This window comes from Macaca fascicularis, chromosome 15, assembly GCF_037993035.2.
Source record: "Macaca fascicularis isolate 582-1 chromosome 15, T2T-MFA8v1.1".
Lineage (NCBI taxonomy): Eukaryota > Metazoa > Chordata > Mammalia > Primates > Cercopithecidae > Macaca > Macaca fascicularis.
The window spans coordinates 70,108,814-70,129,463 of NC_088389.1; the positions used below are offsets into that span (position 1 = coordinate 70,108,814).

A 20,650-nucleotide genomic window follows, 5' to 3' on the forward strand; every position below is an offset into this window, starting at 1 on the left:
GTGATTCTGGTTATTTTGCAAAAGAGAGTAACTGTATTGATTTTTTTTTTCATTTTTTATTGGTGTGGTTTTGTTTCAGAGTTGAACCTAATATGTATAATATAGAATTTAGTTTTATAAACATTCTTGGATTTCAGCAGTCACATGGAAAAATACTTGGACAAATATCATAGGAAAAACACTCAGGTTAAACTCATTTAATGATTGCTTTTTAACTTTCATTTTAAGTTTAGGAGTACAAGGGCAGATTTGTTACATGGGTAAGCTTGTGTCATGGGATATGAGATTATATTAGTATAAAATGGGAAGCTATAACTGAGGATATCTTTAGAACAAATTATCCCAGCAACACTTATATACTGTGATATAAATGTGAGAATTACCTATAGTTTTATTATTTATTCTACTCCCTACTCCTGACATCTATATTAATAATGATGCCCTTTTATTTTGATGAGCAGAACCCTGTCTTTTCATCCTCCATAATGTCATGCTAGTTATTGTATTAGCAATTCTTTTAAATGAAATTTACTGGTATGTAATATAGAAAGCATGCATTTATTTTAAAGTTTTACTTAAAATAAATGTTCAGTGTTTCTTGTGTGTTTCAGTTAAAAGAGGGTGGTGCAAAACTGAGCATATTCTTCAATTGATTGTGAACTAGGTGGAAATACTTCCTCAACTTTTGGTGGCCAAAGGGTACTGTTTTTGTTGGTTCATAGGTACCAGGCTTTACACAAACTGTGAAGTGCTGTGGATTTCTTTGTGAATCACCATATCTAAGCTAATGTGGTGGTGGTTTACAAAGTAATTCATAGTGCTTCACAGGTGCTTCTGCAGTTGATCTACACCATGAAGCCTAAGATTCCTTTACTGAGCCATTGAGAACAAGCCACTTTGTATTACAAGACACACAAAGTCAACAGATCCCTGGTAAATATACTCTAGAATCCTTCTATTTGGTGCTTAGTGTTAACAGTGATCAAACTGGTGTCAAACACACCAGAAATTATGGTTACGTTACGTAAATATACATGTTTTATATAGTTGCTGTCTGTCTTTCCTGTGCTTTTTTTGAAAAGTAATTTATAATATATCTTCGTTAAAAAAAGATGATATATCAAAAACAGATTAATTGAATCAGCACCTTAAATCATAAGTATACCATTTTGAAGTTTAACTGTTATATTTTATTTGAATTATTATGCCCAATTAATATATTAATTAAATAGTTTGGAAATGATCAGCGGCTTGAAAACATCGTTGTTATGCAGTAGTTTTGTAAAAAGCAACATTTTATTTTAACTAGAAAAACATTTTGGTGCAGGCAAAAAAATCACCTTAACATACCCAATTGTATATTTTAATGGCATATATTAAAATTAGGTATTCATTGGACATTAATTTTCACTTACTCTTCTGGAAACAGTACCTATAGTCCTATCTGTGATAGAAAAGATTGTGTAACCTTTACAAGGTCACAAAGGCCTAATCGTTGACTAGTAATTGCTTGTTAAAGTAAATGGAACTTGGTGGTCATTTCTGTCATTTGGATTACCAAGTATGGTTGATCCCTGAACCATAAACCAAACAATTGATGATCAACTATTTTAATAACTGATTAAGCTTTCAAACAGTCATTTCAGTTTTACCATTTTTTATATATATTTACAAGGCTAGAGCGTAGGTCTTATTTAAGTTCAATGGTATGACCATAAGACTGTCAGAAGTATGAAAACTTCTGACCTTTAATTTCTTAAGTGACACATCTGTACACCTAAGTGACAGTGGTTCAGGCTTCTGAAATTACTTTTGCATTATCATCGAATATATCTATTGTATTCATTGTGACTTTATTTTGTCCTGTTATGTTTCATTCCTTAGAAGTGGATTATGCATATGCTTTATAAGGTTGGGTGACTTTAAGTAAATTAGCATACTAAATTTTAAGCCCTTCTGTTAGATAAAAGAAAATCAGTATATTATTTTTAAACATATAAATGACAAAAAGAATGAATCAATATGTATACTTTTAACCTTAAAATATATGCGTACAAATATGATTGGAAATGCTTTACCTAAGAAATATCTTGCTACTCTAGTTTAATTTGAAATATGATACAAACATGTTATTCTTATTTCCTAGCCTTTAATTCATCAATATTTATCATTACCATTCCTTGTCTGATAAATATGTAACCTTATTTTTCATAGGACTCTATGTTCATAAGCAAAATCCTCAGAGCTCTGGGATTTCCTGTGCTTTTGTTGGGTGCTACTTTGCTGATGTATAAGGACAGGTGGGAAAAGAGTCTGAGAAGACAGGTTTCTGAAAGTAATTTGTCCTAGAGCTCTTTGATTTTTCTGTTTTATGCAAGGGGACACCTGTAAAATTTCCTTTGAGCTAAGCTTATGTTTTTAATGATAATATGTAGAACTGCATATAAATTTAGAAGGAGTCACAGTATTTTTTCTTAAGAGAATTTTTAGTTTACTGGAGATATAATGGGATGGGCTAATGGGCTAATAAGTATATCTCATAATCATGTACCTATATCCTTGTATCCTAATTTTAATCCCAAGTTGTTTATATTTATTTCACTTCAACATTTTTTTTTTATTTTTAAGATAAATACAGGTTTACAAACAATGAATTAATTTTGAGTGCTGCTTTTGTGGTTTTTGGTTAGAGACAAAAAACATATGTTGCCCCTGCTGGGGTACAGTGGTGCAATCATAGCTCACTTCAGCCTTGAATCCCTGGGTTCAAGCAATCATCCCACTTCAGTTTCCTGAGTAACTGGTACTACAGTGCCTGTCATCATGCCGGATATTTTTATTTTATTTTATTTTATTTTATTTTATTTTATTTTATTTTTGTAGCGACACAGTCTCACTAGATACCCATGCTTGAGTGCAGTTATGAGTAGAATATGTGTTCAAAGTGAACCTGAGCTCTCCTGTTATGGACAAGGTAGCATCAAGCTCCCCTAACTTCTGTGAAAGCTATATAAGAATAAATATGTTTAAATGAATGTTATCTGTCAGAATTTTCTAGAGAACAGAACCAACAGGATTTTTGTTTGTATATATGCATATATAATATATATTATATATTTTATATGTGTTAATAATATATAAAATATATTATATATATTTTGTAACATTTTTATTTATTTTCATAGCTAGAGCTTAGGTCTTATTTAAGTTCAATGCTATGACCACAGGACTCTCCGAACTCTGAAAACTTCAGACCTTTAGTTTCTTAAGTGACACATCTGTACACCTAAGTGACGGTGGTAGAGGCTTCTGAAATTGCTTATGCATCATCACTGACTATATCTATTGTATTTATTGTGGCTTCATTTTGTCCTGTTATGTTTCATTGTTTAGAAGTGGATTATACATATATATATGAAAGATATATATATTAATATACATGAAAGATTATATAGCTTTATGTATAAAGTATTTGTCTATCTATCTATCTATCTATCTATCTATCTATCTATCTATCTTCTATCTATAGAGAGAAGGATTTATCATAAGTAATTGGCTCACATAATTGTGGAAGCATGGCAAGTCCAAAATCTGATGGGATGGGGCAGCTGTCTGGAGGCTCAGGGCAGAATTGCAGTTCAAGTCCAAAGGCAATCTAATCTGCTGGCAGAATTATTTCATGCATGGGGAAGGTCAGTCTTTGGCTATTAAGGATTTCAACTTATAGGTGAGGCCTACCCACATTATAGAGGGGAATCTGTTTTATTCAAAGGGTACTAATTTCAATGTTATTCTCATCCAAAAATCACCTTCACAAAAACATCTAGTGTAATGTCTGACTGGGCACTATGGTGCAGTCACGTTGACAAATAAAATTAATCATCACAGTAAAAATTATATTTTTCCAATGAAATAAATTTTTGATTTTCAAACAGTAAGTTGGTGTTCTTCGTAAGATTTTCTTAATTATTTTTCACATATTTCTGTGGGTATGTGACATTTAAAATATTTACATTTTATTTAATTTATTTGAAGTTCAGTTAGTTTATGAACATTTCTTCAGGAAATATTTCTACTAAAACATTCTCAACTTAGAAGAACTGTAGAAATAATTGTAACCTAGTCATATCTTCAATATATGAGTTTTATTTTTGTGGAGTTTAAATATTTTTAAATAAATGCATGTTTTTAAAATATTTACTATTATATATTTCTCACTTTTATGGAATTCTCATTTTATAAATTACTTTGTGAAATTATAGTTCCTGGTGTACTGCACGTGCCAAAATAAACATTCGCTGAATAAGTGAATAAAATTTGAATATTGCAATCTTTAAAAATTGATTTGAGGAATGGTAAAATATTCATATTTAAATCATTTTTAACTACTAACATAGTTCCTGATCCTAGCTTGGATTTAAATTAAAAGCTCTCCTAATGCATCTATGATATTCATGGCAAAATTCCAAACAAGTAAAGCAATAATTTTACCTAAAAATTAATGAAGTGACAAAAAATTAGGGAATCATGATAGGATAAATAGATGTCAGATAAAATGTGAGTGAAATACTTAAAATAAGGGAAATATTTAGTCTATGAGGAATCTGAGTTTTAAAAAGTTCCAGTTCATTTGAATGCGTACTACTTCAATTGAATTACTCAGTTTCTGAAGATATTAGCTGCGTACTAATTAGCAGTTAGTAGAATATCAACCTTCCATTTTCATGTGGGTATACTTAAGTGGTATAACTGAGCAGCACTGTAATCAGTGTCCTAATTTTGTCTCCTTGAGAGACTGTACTTTTACAGCCTGTTCCCCAAATAATAATTAGAGGAGTAAATTAAATCTCTGCAATTCTGCTTTAGAAAATAATATGGCGAACTATAAACAGAAAGAATTGGGAAAAGTAAAAAAATACAAACTCTTGAAAATTACTCTCCTTCAGAAAAACAACTAAGATGTACAGAGATCTTAACTGACTTCCAAGTAATTTACTTGTAGCATGATATGTAATCTCTAAGTTTAATATTATTGCTCCATTTTACAGATAAAGGAATGAAAGTGCCCTGACTTCTAAATCTCTGCTCTATGTTAATGACATACGATCTGCCTGCAAAACACTCACTAGTCACATTCATGAGGCTTTGCAGCACACAAGCAGAAACTTCAGATTAATCATAATAAAATCACAAGAGCTACATTTGGGAAATGTTTACCTTTATTCTCCCTAAAATCTAAATCATAACCTTCCCATTCGATTCTTTTTTAAAATGCATTATTGCCTGTGAGGAAACTCACTTCTCAGTTTTACCTGGGGTTTATCATGAAATATTTATGTGTTCATTTTGGAAAAGTTTTCTCTAAACAGATATGTCAAGTGGAGGTCTCCTAGGTAGGCAGATGGGTATTTTCATGTGAACTAAATGTGTGACTCTGAGGTAACCATTATCCCGATCCAGCGATCTGATCTGATAGTCATCTTTGCAAGCCAGATGAAATCCGCATTTTAGAGCTGCGATGGGGGGACAGAAATGGAGACCTTTGGTAACTAGCAGATAAACAAAGCAGGTATGATATTGAGTTGAAGATGTAAAAGGAAAACAAAAATGAAAATACAGTGGTTATAATGCAGTAAGTCCATTTATCAGACAGTAGAGAAATTAGATCAGTAGTTCTTCACTGGGGTCGGGAACACATATAAAATCTTCCAGGGAGATGGGATTGCATAATTTGAGAAAACTTCCCAAGTGATTCTTAAATGTTCATCTGCCTGACAACCACTAAACCAGAATCTGTGAAGTCAAAAATCCTAGACACTCTTAGAGAAGAACAAAAGAGATAACCATAAAATCAGTATTAAATAACATAAAACCAGAGAAGTGAAATCTTTAGGACTCAGATTTTAAAAGCATCTTTCTCTTCCTAAAGCAAGGTTACCATGGAAACACCACAGAGGGCAGGTCCCAGCAGCCTGAGGGACAAGCTTGAGCTCAGGCCTGAATGCCATTCCTGTGTCGAAGAAGATACATTAGAATGTTTGGTACTGTTTATCCAATGCTAAGAATCCAGAAACCAAATGGGATAGATAACTGGAACAGGGATGTTGAACGAGCCGCGTATGATATCTAAATTTTCTATTTTAAATCAACTTCAATTACTTCAAAACATTTAAAAAATTAAAACAAATAGGTGAAATTAATTTCAATAATATATTTTATGTAATACAATATATCCAAAATATAATTTCAACAATTAATCAGTGTAAAAAATGTTAATGGAATATTTTATATTTTTTTCTTGTTAAGTCTTAAGAATTTTATACATGTTTTACACTACAGAATGGGAGAAAATTTTTGCAATCTACTTATCTGACAAAGGGCTAATATCCAGAACCTACAAAGAACTCAAACAAATTTACAAGAAAAAAACAAAAAACCCCATCAAAAAGTGGGCAAAGGATATGAACAGACACTTCTCAAAAGAAGACATTCATACAGCCAACAGACACATGAAAAAATGCTCCTCATCACTCGCCATCAGAGAAATGCAAATCAAAACCACAATGAGATACCATCTCACACCAGTTAGAATGGCAATCATTAAAAAGTCAGGAAACAACAGGTGCTGGAGAGGATGTAGAGAAATGGGAACAGTTTTACACTGTTGGTGGGACTGTAAACTAGTTCAACCATTGTGGAAGACAGTGTGGCAATTCCTCAAGGATCTAGAACTAGAAATACCATTTGACCCAGCCATCCCATTACTGGGTATATACCCAAAGATTATAAGTCATGCTGCTATAAAGACACATGCACACGTATGTTTATTGCAGCACTATTCACAATAGCAAAGACTTGGAATCAACCCAAATGTCCATCAGTAACAGACTGGATTAAGAAAATGTGGCACATATACACCATGGAATACTATGCAGCCGTAAAAAAGGATGAGCTCGTGTCCTTTGTAGGGACATGGATGCAGCTGGAAACCATCATTGTTAGCAAACTATTGCAAGGACAGAAAACCAAATACTGCATGTTCTCACTCATAGGTGGGAATTGAACAATGAGATCACTTGGACACAGGAAGGGGAGTATCACACACCGGGTCCTATTGTGGGGAGTGGGTAGAGGGGAGGGATAGCTTTAGGAGATATACCTAATGTAAATGAGGAGTTAATGGGTGCAGCACAACAACATGGCACAAGTATACATATGTAACAAACCTGCCCGTTGTGCACATGTACCCTAGAACTTAAAGTATAATTAAAATAAATAAATAAATAAATAAATTAATTTTAAAAAAGAAAATTCTATCTGTTCCAAGGGCTTCAATTCTCTTCTCTATAACAATTAACATATTTTTATCTTGGTCTCAGACTTCTTGTTTCCGAACCCAAATAGTCCTTGAGAGATCTACTTAGACTGCTCAAAAGTATCTCAAAATCTACGTATTTAAGTTAGAACTCAGAGTCACTTCCTTTGAATTCTATACCCTTCCAAATAACAGAGAAAAGGAATTATGCGTTTTCTCTGACAGGAATCAACATCTGTACATAGGTGCAGCCTAAAATTTAGATGTCATCCTTCATCTCCCATCACCAAACCTGTGATCAGATGATTTTCTCTACATTTCGTAAATCCACCTATATCTTCTCTGTATTTCTAGTATCATCAGTTTAAGCAGACTAATATCATTTCCTCCTGGATTATTGCAGTACCCTTCTAAGTGGTCTGTCTTCATCTATTTTATTTTAGGTGTCAATCTGATTATTTTATTCTCCTCCTTAAAATGCTTCAGTAATTTCCCATATGCTCAAAAGTTAATGACCAAAATCTTTTATGTGACCTAAAATTTACTACTGCCTACTTCCAGTCTTTCCCTGGGCTTTAGTCACAGTGATTTACTTTCAATTCATTATCATTCCTCTAGTCTCAGGACATTTGCAGAAGCTAATTCATCTGTTCATAATTATCCTTTCTCACTTGTTTCTCTAGTTAAATTTTACCCATCCTTCCGTCTTCTGTTCAAATGTTACTTCTCTGGGGACCGTCCAGGTAAGTCCTCTCTGATTTCATCTCATAAACACATAGAACCATCATAGTTTGTAACATATTTGTTTGTGAGGTTATTGGTTAATATTAGTCTCTCCTGCTACACTGTATGCTTCAGGAGAGAAGGAATCATTATTTTGTTATATCACTTTTTATTGTCAACATGAAATATAGTTCCTGTTATAAAGAGGATGCTCGATACGTATGAAAATAAGATCAGGAACAAGAGAATATTAGCGTGGAAGCAAAGCACAAAATCTCTGTGGAAATGAAACCTTTTATAATTACAACAAAATTGTGTTCTCCCAATATCCTGGCACAGAATTATTCCTATTCATATTACGCTTCCTATTCATTGAAGCAACTGTAATTTGGCCCACTTACACCCCCAAAAATGTAGCAGGAATTTTGCCAGCTTGCTTCACAACTCTTGGTCTATCTCCAAATAACCATTTTATGAATTCCTGCCTCCCAGTTATCTTGTTTTCATTCTGATCAAGGTCCAAAAGAGAAGGTTTTATCTCTGCTTCCGCCTACTCTCCAGTCCAGCTAGAAAGCCTGAATATTGCCCTAGGCAAGAATAGCCAGGGATAGGAGGGAGGAACTAAACAGATTTGTCCCTAAAGTCTGAGAGCAAACTGGAATTGCTTTAACCGGTCTGGGACTTGGAGACTCAATAGATTGCTTTTGGGACAGATAGTGCCTGGCAGAGCTGCAGGCATCTAGATTAAAATAACCCATTGAATGTTTTAGTCTCATGAAAGGATGAAATTTAAAGGAATTGCTTGTGTGTGTGTGTGTATGTCTGGGGCACCTGTCTTGTTATATTTTCTTAGGCATATGTATAAATCATTGGCCTTGCAGTAGTAAGAGAAAATATTTGAATAGCTAAAATGTATAAAAATGAATAGCATACATGCAATTAATTTATGTATATTATAAAACCTACCTGATCATTAAACATTCATACAGCTTAAGGGTAAATGTGGGGTGTCTGCATTTTATAAAGACTAAGACCTAGGCATATTGATGATAAAAGCAAAATATACATAAACAGATGGCTTCTGGTTAAGAATGCATTACTCTGCTGCCACTTCTTTTCATTACAGCAGGTTCCAGCACTATATTAGGTTGGCTGTTTTTAAAAATCCATTTATCTGTATTCTAAATCCTATCCTAAGGAGTGCTTCCCACCCTCTCTTTGCATTGCTGCCGTTTGCAATTTTCTGCTTCTTATTTACATCCTTGGAGGATCTCAAAGTCTGCATTAGGGCAATCAGGTATTTTTAAAACCATCTTGCAAAACACAGAATGATAAGGAAGAGCACCCACTAAGGAGCCCCTGTTTATCAATCTCTGAAGGAAATGCACAACTATATATTTAGTCCCAGAACCTGATCAGGAGCCTAGAGATGGGTTTATATTATTCACAACTTCATTGATCGTTATACTTTAAAACAATATGTGTGTATTAGTTAATATATACTAATGTTGGCTCTGCATTCATTTTGAAATAACTCAAAGTTCTGTTTGCAATTTAATAATTGACGTTCTTTTTTAAGTTTAGGAAGCAATTTTCTATTACTGACACAAGCATGTGGCTCTGTTAATTATTTGTGCCAAAGAACATAAGGTTGAATTTGCAAGTTTTGGCAGCCAACAGTTCTTTTTGGTACCTGACAGTATTGGAGTTCTAGAACTGAATATAGCAATATTTATTTTTGGTTTTAGTCAGAAAAACTGTCACCTGAATTTTGACTGCCCAAAACCAAAGGCATCCTTTCATATTAAAACAAATACATAGACTAAATTACAAGTTACGGACTTCTACTTAAAGAGATAACTTTATTCTTATCTATATATTTAAATACTGTGGCTAATGGATACTACCTACCCATTTCCATTAACGCTCATAAAATTATATTGCAACTCCATGGAGATTCCATTTATCAATCAGTGATTTTCTCTTTTCAATGTATAAGCTCATCTACAAATAGCCCTATCACAAAGACATTAAAACACAAGCACAATTTTTCTCAAAATACCAGTTTTAATGCTTCACATTCTGTTATATTATATTTGTCTAAAGATTTCTATAACTTGGCAGTCAAGAAGAGGGTACCATAACCCATTGTTTAATGTAGCTGTGGTCTTCTTCAGCATTCAAATGGTCCTTGTGTTTCACTAATATTAATAATGGGTAACAATTTGAGCATTTTATGAAGAGTTAGCTTAAAGCACAGTTTCCTTTGGGAGGCCGAGACGGGTGGATCACGAGGTCAGGAGATCGAGACCATCCTGGCTAACACGGTGAAACCCCGTCTCTACTAAAAAAATACAAAAAACTAGCCAGGGGAGGTGGCGGGCACCTGTAGTCCCAGCTACTCGGGAGGCTGAGGCAGGAGAATGGCGTAAACCCAGGAGGCGGAGCTTGCAGTGAGCTGAGATCCAGCCACTGCACTCCAGCCTGGGCGACAGAGCGAGACTCCATCTCAAAAAATAAAAATAAAAATAAAAATAAAAATAAAATAAAGCACAGTTTCTCAGCCATGGCACTGTTGGCATTTTGGACCTGATGATTCTTTGTTTTCATGGGTTCTAGGACATTGCATTACATTTAGCAGCATTCCTGGCCTCTACCCTTTGGTACTAGTAGTACCTCCTCTCAAGTTATGGCGCCCAAAAATGTCCCCTGTTGTTGCCACATGCCACTTCTATGTGGGTAATTTTAATTGAGAGGAACTAATTTATACAGATGATTTCATTTAATCTTCATAACTGTCCTATGAGGAAGCCATAGATTTTTTTTCTCTTTTCAAGAGGAAACTGTGGCTTAGTTCATATAGGTAGATGATATAGTTTTGGCTCTTTGTCACCTCCCAAATCTCACCTTGAATTATAATCCCCATAATCCCCACATATCAAGGGCAGGACCAGGTGGAGGTAATTGGATCATAGGGGCAGTTTCCTTTATGCTGTTCTTATGATAGTGAGTGAGTTCTCACAAGACCTGATGGTTATGTAAGCATCTGGCATGTCCCCTGCTTGCACTTCTCATTCCTGCCACCTTGTGAAGGACGAGTTTGCTTCTGCTTTCGCCATGACTGTAAGTTTCCTTAGGCCTTCCCAGCCATGGGGAACTGTTAGTCAATTAAACTTCTTTCCTTTATAAATTACCCCGTTTTGGGTATTTCCTTATACCAATGTGAGAATGAACTAATACAGTAGGAGGCAGTGATATCGTGATTTAAACCCCAGATATCTCTGGAGCATGTGTTTCTGATCACCAAACTGCAATGCATTCTAATCCATATTTGCTGAATTACTTTGTCTGTAATATTTGACAGCTAGTTTCATGTCTTGATAACATACCATTACATGAACTCTTAATTCACTTTAAGATTCAGTGCGTAATGAGTCTGTGAAATGCACTGAAGTTTGTATGAGTGCAGATAAGACACAATTATGCATATATGCATGACTAATAAACACCTAGAGTTTCAAAGGGACTTTATAGGTCTTCAGCCTAATCTCCTAGTCCCCAGGAGGAATCCCTCTGCATTATCCAATGCACAAAGAAATGGAAGCCACAATAATGCAAATTTAATTTGAACATTGTTTGTAAACAAATTGCCTTCTTAGAAACAAGACAGTTTTCTGAAATAAACACAGGTATAAAACCTGGGACCCACATGGCTCCAGGTCTGCCATTTACCTGTTCAGCAGTCCTTACCCACTGTTAGACCCAGATTCCTCCTTTGAGAAATGTAGACAAAAATTTCAGCCCTGGTCACCGCACATGTAATTATGCATGTACTTAGGCCAGCAGAGAGTGTTTTATAAATGAGGAACATTACAATTGTTTTGTAGGCTTACTGAAATTTTACTTGTTAGGCTGAGAAGGACTGTATCTTTTTGAGATTATTTTTATAGGAAAAGTTAGGCAACTGATAGAAAAATGACATATTGAAATATATCACTTTTTATGGAAAAGGTTAGACAACTGGTAGAAAAGTGATATATTGAAATAATCCCTTTCTGATCTATCTGGAGGCAAGAGAAGCCATACTATTCTGGAAAGCCAGCATCATATTAGCAACATCAGTACATTTCCTTTGGGTCTTAATATCTAAGTTGTTATCTTGATTTTTTTTTTTCAGTGTGGTAATATCATGACGGTACCAGTAATGTAGTTACTGTCACAATGCCTTCCCCAGGACAGTAGCTCAATATGCATTGAACCATATTTGTAGGCATATGTATAAATAACTACTCTTAACTGAACCATAGAGTTTCTTAACTGTCAAAAAATATATTTTGGTGCCTCTTCTAAACTTCTATTTTGATACTCATTAGTAAGTATTTGCTAAGTGCATACTTTGAGGTGAAAATGCACACTCAAGCCTTTGTTCTGTGTAATACTAAGAGTTTATGAATATTGATGGGTGAGGGAGCTGCAGGCTGACCCATCCCTACCTTAGGTAACATTCACATCTATACCATCTTGATCCTGCAGCTTGTGATGTATAATGAACAAACAGTCTTAGTCCCTAGACCGGGTCAGTTCATTTTCAACGTCCTCTTCCCCTATCTATTAAAGTTAAAACAAATAAAATGGATCCAGAACATGCTGTTTACCTCTGCCTTGTGCTCTTGGGGAATGATGTTGTACAGATACTTTTATCAATCTTTTGATAATTTCCTAAGTGCAACTGGAAGTCAGATTTTGGGAACAGGAACCTTAATGATTTATAGCAAAATCCTGAGACTTTCTGTTGTATCTAGTAGAGGAGGACCGTTATTGTCACCTCTTGAGTTTTTAGATGTTTGGTGTTATCTCCAAATGTGATTATATATATATATATACATATATGTGTGTATATATATATTTTTTTCATTTGTTTGACTAAAATTGTTATTTCAATGCAAATAATTAAAAGTAGTATAACTTCTCATGATTTACTCTTCTAGGGATCTCAAGAACTAGGCATGGCTTGGGCTGTTTTCAATGTATTTCTTATTCCTTCAATGAGGGTTATAATAACCTATCTCAAAGAGAATGCTAGTGGACTATATTAAATAAAGTTATATTAAATAATGACTGCTGTGTTACTTCAAATATGATTCTGATAAGTTGTACATGCCCTCCAGTAAGATCACAGATTAAACTCAAGGAGGTAGGCAGAATCATGGTCCCTCATAGATGTTATGTCCTAATCCCTGGATTCTGTGAATATGTTACTTTACATGGCAAAGAGGAATTAACATTGCAGATTGGTTTAAGGTTAAGGCTGACCTTAAAATAGGGATACTATCCTGAATTACCTGGGTAGACCCAGTATAATGACAGGGATCCAAGAAATTAGAAGAAAGGACCAGAAGAGAGAGAATCAGAGAGGCAGCAATATGAAATGACTTGGCTCAACATTGCTGGCTTTGAAGGCAGAGGAAGAGGCTATGAGTCAAGGAACATGAGGGGTCTGTAGAAGCTTGAATGGAAGCAAATAATGGGTTGTTTTCTTTTTAGAGCTTCCAGAAATGAATGCAGCCAGTTCAACACCTTGATTTTAGCCCAATGATAATAAATTTTGTGTTACTTAATCTCCTAAATTTCTTGTAATTTGTTATAGAAGTAATAGGAAACTAATTCACCAAGTGAGCATTGGGCTAACATTTTGTTGTTTTAGATCTTCCTTAATGTAATTCCTTTGGTCATTAAGCCTTTACTCCTGGGACTTCTGAGCTATCTTTTTGCAGACTCTTAATGGAACTACTGTGGGTGTCACTCAAAGAGGATACTGGAAGTAAACACATATATGACATTTAGTACAAGTGCTTTCAGAGAAGTAATCCTAGGACAAAGTCAAACCTGTATCTGACACATGCTACATGTACAAAGTGGGCATTTTGGGGAGAATTTCCTCTCTGATCAGAGTTCCTCTCTTTTCACAACCAGAGACTCATTGGATGCCCCTACTCAGACATGAACACGAAGAGGAATTCTATTAGAGTAGGGTAAGTTACAGCTCTACAACGTTAGCTCATTTCTAACTCATGCCATGTATCCCTGGGCCATAGCCACTGGCAGAGAGCTTGTTCCATACTGACCTTGTTTCAAGACCCTAGTTAATATGCACTCCTTCCTCTGGAACATCACTGGCTGAGGTGGCTGGTTAAATAAGAAAAAGCTGGAGGTTTTATTCTAGAAATTATTTTCTCCAGTTCTGGAGTTTATGCATGTCATTTTTGTCCATAGTTCATGGACCAGAAGTAGTTACATGGTGTAATGTAACTACAGAGAGTGGGTGGCTGGGGGAGAGGGAGTCAGGCAGAGGTTGCCAAATAATCAATGCATATACCCAGAAAGAGAAGTACTATCACAGGGTGCAAGCCCCTAGATGGAACCAGGAGTGTACATATCGCACTGTCTACTCAGCTATGTCTCTCCATCTGAATATTATCAGTAATACATATATTATTGCCAGAACAGAATTTCTGAGTTATTATAATTCATAGTCTAAAGTAGACTCTACTTCTTTTAATTGCTGAAATTATATTTTTCTGCCTGGCTTACTACTGTTTTGCAACTGCTGGAAGAGTGGCTCATGTAATGTGTATTATAATTATAAGAAGTAACTGTATGTAAAAATAAATTAAAAATATAAATTTCCATTTAATTAAGTATCCATACTCCTTTAAGGAAGGAGCTGTTTGAAAAGAAAACCATAGAACTAAAGTGGGTATTATGAGCACTCATTCACTCAGTAAGCAGTTATTAAACTAAGACCATACACTTAGAAGTATGTGCTAGATTCTGGGTATTAGGCCAGACAAAATATACAATGTCTCACCCTAAGGTGACATTGAGAGAAATAGAACAGCAAGTTAGAAAATACTGTGATAAGTACTAAAACAAGGGAGCAGAGCACTCTGGGAACATATAAAAGGCCGGCTTAACCCAGGAGTGACAATATATTGGTCAGGAGATTTCCTGGAAGAAATGTGATCTAAATTGAGAGCTGAGGGGTAGGAAGAGGGTAGTTAAATTAAGGAAGAGATGGTTAGAGTTGGAAATGGGGCGAGGAGAAAGGAATATTGCAAAGCTCGGTAGCTTGTATAATACCTACAGGCTAGAGAAATTGGGGCCACAAGTGTATGCTATTTGGCCTCAGAAAAATAATGACAGCTTTTAGCACTGTAAAAGTCTCAGCTTCCTCTGTTAATTATGCACTGTGCCACCATATAGGGGCATAGATATAAAGTCAATAAGATACTATTACAGCAAAGTTTTTAATCTCTGGTAAACTCTAATGAACAGAAAGTCTTCTTCATCCAACGTAGTCTTGCTTTGAAATGCAATGATAATGTAGAATTAGATTACATTCTAGATGAAACAGGTGGTATTATTCTGGGTCTGTGTATTGCACATACAGAACTGCAAGCCGGATTTCTCTGTTTTCACATGCAAGGGACAGTGTTGTACTAGGGACTTACAGCAGGAACAACAACAAAAAAAGCTGCTTTCGGTGTTTGCAGTTTCCTATGCAAAGTTTATCCAAAGCATCAAATAGAGATGTTTTATTGTGTGTATGTTTTAAACAAGAAGAGTTTAAAAAATGTCTTTTACCAAGTGTACTTACTGGTGATAGTGGAAGATCTGCACATAAAACTCTAGAGTGGATGTTGAAAGTTTCCCCCCCGAATTCCCTAAATGTTTTCCATCTTATGCTCTGAATAGAAGGGAGGAGTCAAGTAAATCTATTTTATGTAAAGAATACGTAACTTGGTCTGCATATCACTATTCAGATTTCAGAATAGATGACTAGATCACTTTTCAAAGGACCCCTTTGCTAATACCATCACCTTAGGGGTTAGAATTGCAACATATGAATTTTGGGGGAGGGGACACATAAACATTCACATCATAGCAGGAGGGAAGGAGAGGAGTGCATGGAAGTTCAACAGCTGTATTTAAAATAAAACTCAGGATGGGGTTACAATATTGAGATAGATATCTTTTCCACATGTCCATTTATTTTCACCCTGTTCAAATAAACTGTGTCTCTTTGGCCTTTCACTCTCATGGTGTCCTCTCAAAATGTAACACTTGAGGAAAAGCTTTATAGTCCTTTCTCAATCCATTGACTTGATATAACCTAGGATTTTGAAAAAACATCAAAAAGCAGAGGATCTTGTTGAGATGAGTCATTTTGTTTAGGAGCAAACCAAGAAGAAAAGTTGAAATGCATTCGAAAAGTAACATTGTCCATTTCGGTTGAATGATACACATTTCAAAATTATAATTATAGTGTCTGAAACTTACCCTTAAAATCCACATGGTATATATGTGTGTGTGTGTGTGTGTGTGTGTGTGTGTGTGTGTGTGTGTATGTATATATATGTATATATAATGTATTATATGTATATTATATATTATATATGTATTAGGGAAATAACAGTGTATCAATATTTAAATGCTCATTTGCTAGATTTGAAGTTGAAAGGATAAGGAATAATGTGCAATGGGCTAATTTTAATTTAATTTAATTTTCTAGTCTTGACAAGTGACCCTTGAGAGTTGCTTCCAAAGCAGAAAATCACTTCAAAGGGAGCTGTGGGCTTGGATATGCTCCATGGGGATGAAAGGCATGTGAAGGAAAAAAAGACATGATCATAACAGACAGATGAGAACTGACATAACTGCCCATGAGTCTCATGTGCAGTTTAAATGCAATGACATGCCATAAATTAAACCCTGTGATTCCTGTAAAAAATCTGACATATAAGTCTGACTGAATTGAAAAAAAAAATGGGTCAAACAAAGCATATTTCTGTGGCAGAGAGAGATGCATGAACTTCAGGTTTTTCTTCTTAAATTGTGCTGGTATAATATTGATGATAAAGATATCTGTTTCCTTATTAGCCTACCAAGGCCTGTAGGCCTTTGATTGGAGTGCTAGGGGCCAAAAATGGGTCAGAGAGTTGAGTGTAATGGGCAAGTCTGTAGTAATTTGCATCACTGCTCAACAACCATCTACCCCTCTGATTGAGAGAATTATAGTTCCCCATCTCATCAGCATTCAGTTTAGCCATGTAGCTTGTTGGGCTACTGAAATATATGTGGCCTGATATTGCCACTTATAGGAAGAAGCTTTGAGAGCCATCACCTGGGTATAGCCTTGTTCTTTTCCCTCTGCCATGGGAACAGCAGTGCATAATATGGGAACTTATTTTTCCTTCACTCTGGATTCTGGACTGTAGGAGGAGCAGAACACTGCTAACTGACAATCAATATGTAAATGTGAGTGGGAAACTATCTTGCTTTTTGTTAGCCATTGAGAATGATTTTCATTGTTACTGTAGCATAGTCTAACAAAAACTGACTAATGCAATTCACATTGATAGTATAGAAACAGGGAAGTGAAATGCAGTATAGGGAAGGAGATTGGGACAAGAGATGGTAATTAGAACTATTGGGTCAGGAGCTGCACAAATTCTGGAACAGAAAAGGAAATAAGAACAAAGGTGGAAAGAAATCCAGTGGCACTCTTGATAGTTACTATGAACAGGGATGAAGGTACCAAGGTCTACTTATTTGTCCCTTTGTCTTTAGCTGCAGCGTTATCTGGTAGGTGAGTTAGTCATTTTTAATTTAACACCCACTTCCATCTAATATTTTATTTTCTTTCAGGAAGGGGAAATTCTCAGAAACTGCAATAAATCAGGAATCTTAAGAGTTGTTGTTCTAGAGAAGAGATAGGTTTATGGCAAAAGCATTCTAAATAAATTAATCCCCACTTGGCTCCAGTAACTCTGCACTACCCATTTTGGGTGTGATGGGCTCAAACAGGGCAGAAGTTTATCACTGCAACTTGAGGCAAGAGGCCTTTGAGTGGAAAAGAATCAACCATGTTGACTACAGTAAAACACTGAGTGAGATCTGTATTTTATCCTTAAATTCATGTAAGCCAATGTGAGAATGCTACTCATTGCCTATATATATTCATCTCTGAGGGATTCTCTACTGGGATGAGAAAGGTAAATGCACAATAAGCTTCTATGTCTTATGATAGAACAAAACTCATGACCCAGTGTTTGGTCATTATTTCTGATGGTTGTTGTGTGTGTGTGTGTGTGCGTATGTGTGTGTTTGATACAGCATTATTTTCTAGAATTTTGTCATTATAACTCTAAAGTCATTAGAGGGATATTGTACCTCCAGTGGGCTAATTTAATTAGAGATCGCCAATGGGGCATTGTCTCTGAACTTAATAAGATCCCATATACAGACAAAAGTTGGCACATAGATACATTAAAATTTATTGTTTTCAGTTTGAATAAATCCTTATCTAAAACATTTTATTTGGTTTTATACCAATTGAAGGATTGTTTTAAAGAATTAAGAGAAATTATCTATTTATTATTTCTTAGACTGTAGCATTCAAAATCAAATTTAATATAATATTGAATATTCTTGTATATATATAAACTATTAAATGTTAACAGAAATTAAACTCTAAGAAAGGCCTGTTAATTTTAAATGCTTCAATTAATTTTAAAATGACATCATTATCTCTTCACTTCTCCACACTGCTTTTAATTATTCCCTTTTGAATTGGAACTATTGGCTATAATTAATTTTTGAAAAGATGCTATGTGGGAAATAGGGAACATACAATGTATAACTGTTTTGCATCAGATCTGTTTAAGGGGTAATTAATTTTCATAAGACATAATAGGAACACTTAATGAAAGGCAGTCCTTATTTTATTCCTGCTTCAATCCCAAAGGAAATATGGATGCTAGAGAATTTACTATTTCATTGCTTTCACAGAGTATTCAGAGACTTTTTTAAGAAACAACAAATATTTTATGCCAAAAATATTCCATATTCTATTATAATAATAACTATTCTTCAACTCCCAATTCAAGAGCATCTGGACACATCACACTGTCTAGCACATCTTTCTCATTCTTATCTGAGGCTTACATTTTTTTCCTACCATAAATGATTACACTCTATACCTAAAGAGGCCATTAAAGAAGTGTAATACATTGGGCTGACCTGTTTGAGACAAGGAATTTCAAATATTCATAACTTTTTAATGTAAACTCTCACCATTTGTGAACTTGTCCAGGGAACTTGTCAGTCCGCGGATTCATAAGTACCTATTTAGCATATGATTTTCTGTATACAGTGGATAGTGATAAAGAAGAGAACAATAAAACTGTGTCGAGATCAATCTTTTAGTCCCTCTCTCACAAACTCAGTGATTCATGCTTCACCCAGCCTTGAAGTGCTTATAATTATAATAATGCATGTTTCAGCAAAATGACAACCTTATATCTTGGAATTTGGGGGTCACTCCTGAAATAAAAGCTATGAATATTAAATCAATAATACCAATAGTCCACTTTACTTCTTTCTAACAAGGCACCAAACTTGATGGTAGATGTTCCGATCCCATATTGAAATTTTGTTATTGGGAAGTACAGATGGGCTTGACTTTCCTGTGACGTAAGTTTTTCCAGCAGACAGTAGGGATGGGTAGTAATTAACAAAAAATCAGCTCAGGATGGAACATAAAAAGAACAATGTTTTATAACAGTGTTATTAAAATTAATATTTTAAAGACTGCATGCACTTTTGTTAGAATATAAACTTTTTATCCAATATTTAAAAAACACTCCTCAGTCAATGCCTAGACAGAATCAATGTGCTCATATTGGATTACATCTATTTCTCTCCTTCTTTTTTGTTTTTGTTTTGTTTTGTTTTGCTTGAGATGAAGACTCATTCTGTCATCCAGGCTGGAGTGCAGTGGCATGATCTCGACTCACTTCAACCTCCACCTCCCAGGTTCAAGCGATTCTTCTGTCTCAGCCTCCTGAATGGCTGGGACTACAGGTGTGCGCCACCATACCTGCCTAATTTTTGTATTTTTAGTAGAGATGGGGTTTCACCATGTTGCCATACTGGTCTCGAACTCCTGATCTCAGGTGATCCACCCGCCTCAGCCTCCCAAAGTGCTGAGATTACAGGCGTGAGCCACTGTGCCCAACATTTCCTGTCATTTTCTTTTGACAGAAATAATTCATTTTAAATATAGGGTGTTGATATAGCTACATGTACATTGAATTCACTGATATTTTATCATGAGGCATGCATAGTGGATTCCGATAGATAATTAACTCCATTTTAAAGAGCAGGAGATAAAGACTCAAAGGAGTTACTGTAGTCAGTAAGAAGTAGAGCCAATAATGTGAGCCTAAATCGTTTTGATTCCACTATTCTATGTCTCCCTTTACATAGTAAGCTCAGGGAAACAATAGGAAACAACATAAGCAAAAAATACATGCTTATCCTACTTAATAGGTTGAATATAATGATAACAAAGGCAGTCACAACACTGACAATGCTAGCAACACACTATTTAATGAGAGCTTACAGTTGCTAGCAGGTCCGCATATACCCAGAAACACAAATTTTCCTGAGCAAAAATTGATCTACTCCCTCCTTTCCTCCCCTTTCTCGATTCACTGGAGTCTCTATTTTCTTTCTTTAATACTCTACCTCGTGCAGATTTTTCAGTAT

The 20,650-nt window shown here is 35.1% G+C and overlaps 1 long non-coding RNA gene across 10 annotated transcripts in view; it reads left to right on the plus strand.

Annotated features, from left to right (window-relative positions):
• The window catches only part of LOC141406893 (uncharacterized), a 934,563-nt gene that overhangs the window by 346,501 nt on the left and 567,412 nt on the right, over positions 1-20,650 (plus strand). For 3 of the 10 annotated variants that reach the window (XR_012424656.1, XR_012424652.1, XR_012424658.1), the window contains exon 3: positions 14,012-14,070. The exons of the other annotated variants lie outside the window; for them this stretch is intronic. This is a non-coding gene — a long non-coding RNA (uncharacterized lncRNA). The remainder of the gene's footprint in view (positions 1-14,011; positions 14,071-20,650) is intronic. 10 annotated transcript variants of the gene reach the window in all.